At 41.7% G+C, this 5,166-nt stretch overlaps 1 long non-coding RNA gene across 1 annotated transcript in view; it reads right to left on the bottom strand.

Moving 5' to 3' along the window:
• Positions 1 to 1,886: 1,886 nt before the first annotated feature.
• LOC118477842 overlaps positions 1,887 to 5,166 on the bottom strand; it is a 5,299-nt gene continuing 2,019 nt past the window's right edge. Inside the window, exon 2 of the long non-coding RNA XR_004858640.1 lies at positions 1,887 to 2,608. This is a non-coding gene — a long non-coding RNA (uncharacterized LOC118477842). The remainder of the gene's footprint in view (positions 2,609 to 5,166) is intronic.

The raw sequence follows: 5,166 nt of genomic DNA, 5'->3' as shown, positions 1-5,166 counted from the left end.
AGACCTGTTGTTAGAAGTTGTGATAGCCTTCGGGGAACGAATACACGACTGTAAATGAGCACTTGGATTTTAGCTTCATTTATAAACATAACCATCGTGTTTGGTTAAGCAGTGCTTCTTCCCTGGCGGTTTAATAGCAATTTAATACTGACTGAATCTATTTGAATAAATATATAAATATAAAACTTTTTTTTAAAATCTCCTTTCGTGTACTCATTCGACATTACGGTCGATAAAACAAGTCCCCAAAAGCTTGAAGGTAATGACACATTTTGGATAATGGAGATGTGGGGTGAAAAAGGAAACCCGTACGCCAGATTAAATTTGGTATGAGCCGGAAGGCCTATACCTCACCAAGGCAATTCTGTCTTTAGACCGTTTAGTCAGTTTTGTGGCAGAATTTAACTTCCACTAGTGCCGTACCGCACTAAGATTCAAGCGTCTTAGGACTTTGATATTAACGATTCAGTTCGAACATGGAATTGACAGAGAAAGCATGTGTACGTGCTCTAATGTTTTCAATCAGGCGAAAGAAACATAAAAAACGATTTTGAATTCATCCATTTACCAGTCAGAATAATTTTCGAAAGTTTTATTGTGCAGCGAAGGTTTGCCTTCAACTTCACTTATTAATTTCTCAGTCCAATTGACATCAAGATCAAAGACTAATTATAAAATATATTTGCTGATGGTACTTGCTCGTTGAGCACAGAATGTAGTCTTGCGTAAACATGATCAGATGCATAATATGTGTTGGTGAAAGGAACTCCGCGTGTCATGAAAACACGACCGGGTGTGTTTGTGTAGGTGTATGGAACTGGCCGTGTCGTCAAATTTCAAGGCAGTTTTATCTTAGTGCCGTAGAGTGCTCTATTCTCTTACTGGCTTAAACCAGTCTTTAGTCAGACTTGTCGTACTCGGTTTGTGGCCGGTCACAACTTTTCACGACTAAAATGTTGTGTCTAGGTAGTGCGGTCGGGTTCGTATTACTCCATTGTTCACAATTCCGTAAAACACAAGCTTTAGTCTGTCTAAAGAAGGATTTGTCTTGGTGCGGTATAGGTCTTACTGCATAAAACGTGGATACAATTCGAGAAAGCTGCTCAGTACAAACGTCCAAGAGGGAAGCTATTGATGAGCTAATATTATATACTCCTCGAGCAGTTATAAAGGCTAGAGAGAGGGAACAGACGGAGAAGGTTGAGAAAGAGATGCAGAGAGAAAGAGAGCGAAATGAAGTAAAAAGGAAACAGAAGGGCGAGGAAAGTCGGAGAGAGAGAGAGAGAGAGAGAGAGAGAGAGAGAGAGAGAGAGAGAGAGAGAGAGAGAGAGAGAGAGAGAACAGAGGGAAGAGATAAAAAGTGAGAGAGCGCGAAAGAAAGAGCGAGAGAAAGAAATAGGGGAGAGAGAGGGAGAGAGAGAGAGAGAGAGAGAGAGAGAGAGAGAGAGAGAGAGAGAGAGAGAGAGAGAGAGAGAGAGAGAGAGAGAGAGAATCACCTCTATAACCACGTCGTCTTCGACGTCTGAGAGAGAAATAGAGAGGGAAAGAAAGAGAAGGAGGAGAAGAGGGGGAGAGAGAGAACAAAGAAGAAAGTGAGAGAGTGAAAGAATGAGTGCGAAAGAGAAAGAAAGGGGGTGAGTGAGGGAGAGAGACAGAGAGACAGAGAGACAGGGAGAGAGACAGGAAGAGAGACAGAAAGAGGGAGACAGAAAGAGACAGAGAGTGACAGAGAGAAAGAAGCTGGGGGGGGGAGGGGGAGTGAATCGTCCCTATAAATTACATTGTCTTCAACTTCTGACGAACCACATAATAACTTTCCACTGTTATCGACAATCCAAGAACAGTCACAATACGGATAAGCTACGACTGGAAACCTCTTTTTATCACTCGTTTTGGCTCTCGGTAGTCACATACGAAAACAAAGCAGCGATAGAGACTGACAGCTTCCCAGAAAAAAAGAATAAATAAGGAAACTAAACAGAAACGTGTCCTGGATCGTGTTGGGGTGGAAGAGGGGGAAGGGGAGGACAGAAAAAAAATGGGAGTGGGGGAATATGGGTGCGTGGGATGGCAAAATCCCAACTGGCACGCACAAGGCACAAAATCGATACCGGAACAGCCTCCATCGCTGGGAGGGGAGATCGCTGAGAGTCACACGCACTGGCCGGTGGACACAATCATTATGCAGACGATCTTCCTGGGAGACCCCTAGTGCCCTAAGTGCGTACAATTGGACGCCCGCCTGTCGTGATGGCCCTTTGCCACCTTGGCCCGGCTATTTTGTGCATGCAGAGCGAGTGGAAATAGCATAGAAACCCATGTACATGCCTTTGTTTGACCCACCCACAGCGATCTTAATGGAAATTGAAAGTTCATGCTTCAGAATACAGTCATACCCCGTTATACCACCTACCTTGGGACGAGCATGAAGTTTGCGGTACAGCGAGGCTGGCGGCACAACGAGGTTTTCATGTCTTGTGTTAAATCCATGTAGCACCGACTGCCTAACGTCAAGGGAACTTCTTTACCAATCATTAGATGAAGTAATGAATTATCTCCCTTCAATCTGTCACTTAGACTTGAGCGTGAGTCCTCGCTAAATAAAATCCTGTAAGTTTTTGGACTGATAACTGGAGACGCAAGATATTTTACAGGGGGGGGGGTTGCAAGGTTCCTTTAAAGTTCTCAAGGTGACTTTAAAATTTGATTACCTTTTTTAAAACATTGAATGACTAAGGACAAAAAATTAATAGCATTTTCATAATCAGCGCATCAAATTTAGTCGGATTCTCACGGGGAGCAAAAATTGAGGCCGAATTACAAAGGTATGTTTTATTTTAGTTGTACTTTTCTGCATTACACGTTGTATTGTGTTCGCTTGTGACACACTATATGACTGTAGATCTATTCATATTGCCTGAAAACTACAAGACAAGGGTGGGGAATTGGGATGGACAGGGAGGGAGCAAATCGGCGAAAAGAGTTTGATCTAAACCTAGGCCGTTGTAGCCTAGACTGTGGACTTCTGGCGGCCAGTTCGATGGCGGTACAACGGGGTACATTTACAGTAGTATGATAAGGACTGTACAACTGAGACAGTTGGCAGATAGTGGGTGGCGGTGTAATGGTGTAAATGCTATGTTAATGTAAGGGATTCTTTTCGTACATTGCCAAAATCTAGCGGTAAGCGGGGCTGGCAGTACAATGGGGGCGGTACAAAGAGGTTTGACTGTACATGTAGCTATATTCAGCGATTTATTATGAAACATAATTTTGACAGGATCTCCTGAAAATGCGGCAGAATTCTAAAAGAGAATACTGAAAAGAGCTTTCATGAAACAAAACACACACGTATCAAGATGACAATTCACCCTCTTCTTTGCTTGATTTTTAAAGAACGTCTCGATGAATTAGATCATCAGAGACAAACTGTACTGTACACTTTTTTCCGATTGAATATCAACGTAGAGAGTCGAAATGTAACAATAAAAATTCAGATGTTAATTATATTGCCGTGTTTAATTTAACATAGACATTTCAAGTTCCACACACTGGAAAATGTAAGCAAATACCAACTCAAACATAAACGCAGGAAAACTAAAAATATGTAAACTCTAAAGAGAGCAAATTCATCTTTGTCAATTCAAATATAGCATAAGAAATGTCCAGTATATTCAATAATACGCCTACGACGCACCAATGTAACCATCATCCCTGACTCGGGGGAAGCTACAACCGTAGCTGTTTACTGTGCGAGTCTCTTGCCTTCGATACCACTTTTTCATTGTGTTAGATCGTTCAGTTTGAAGCTATCAATTGTTTGTAACATCTGAAAAACAAACCATCTGATTTAATATGCTTTCAAAAAGTAAGTCTTTAGGATTGGCAAAGACCATAATATGAAGCTTTTCTGCGAGGCAACGATTTCATAAAACTTGTTAAACTGTTGTATATGGATCAAATCACTGATTACAGTATCGTGCGCCAAGCCATTGTTGATGTTGTTGTTGTTGTTGTTTTGGGGTTGTTTTTTTTAAAGGGGGTTGGACGAGACATGAGAAAGTTACTATGAAAATGAGAGATGACCCAGTTTCAATTATCGAAAGCCACAGATCACACTGTCGACGAAACATGTCCAGACGCACCTCCCATTAGCCGATCAACTGTTGTGGCTGCTTTGAACAAATGCCGTATTGCAACGAAAAGTTTACAGACGTCACAGCTGAACGAAGCAGTGATACCACTAAAGATAAACTCAGTCGGTGTGCAAACTGGCTAAAGCAAAATGTCACAGATTTGTCTTTTAAATTTGTTAACGAGACAGGCACAAATCTTTGGATGCTACGCACACGGGGAAGAAAATGGAGAGGAGAAAGAAAGAGAGAGCTCTTCGAGTGGTAGTAGGGAGGAGAGGAAATGATTTATTCACGATGACATTAATAATTTGGTATATTATGCTCACAGGTCTTATACAGCACTTCCTGCAGAAAGGGGAGATAAGTGGTGAGAGGTTTCACCAATCTATTCTTGACATCTGTACCTAACACTATCTTGCACCAGGAACAAGGTGTGCTATGCTATCATCTTAAAAACTGCACCCGCTCATCGTTGTTTAGCAAACCTTGTGCTTTCTTCCACGTACTCTCCGTTCCTCAACGTAACCAGATATGCTGTTACCATTTCGAAACCAAGCGTAAAGAGATAGATTACGTATGAAAGGAACATTGGAGAAAATTGCAACAGAAGAATGGACATGGTTGTCAGCATCGCTGAAGTCATCACTCAGAACAGTGCAGCCCACGCATTGAAGGCCCGACACAGGCATATCATGTAGACGTAGGCCTATCTTCCGAAATGTTGGGTCAGATGTGACATTTTATATTTTAAACATTTTGTTATGCTCGACATCGACATAATGTGTTCATTTATGTTTGTTACTGAGTGAAAATGTGGTCCAAAATACGAAACAATGAGAAAAATGTAAAGTGTCACAGAAACAAAATTAATTACACAACAGTGATTGGAGGGTCGAAAAGAGCAAGACAGACAGTCACACAGACACAAAAACATACAGACACACTCACAGACAGACACACATACACACGAACACAAGGACAAACAGACAGGAAAGAAAGAGCACCTCCTGAGAGAGAGAGAGAGAGAGAG

This window comes from Aplysia californica, unplaced genomic scaffold (assembly GCF_000002075.1).
Source record: "Aplysia californica isolate F4 #8 unplaced genomic scaffold, AplCal3.0 scaffold00247, whole genome shotgun sequence".
NCBI lineage: Eukaryota > Metazoa > Mollusca > Gastropoda > Aplysiida > Aplysiidae > Aplysia > Aplysia californica.
Note: the sequence above shows the minus strand (reverse complement) of the source record. Positions and strands in the feature narration are given on the sequence as shown.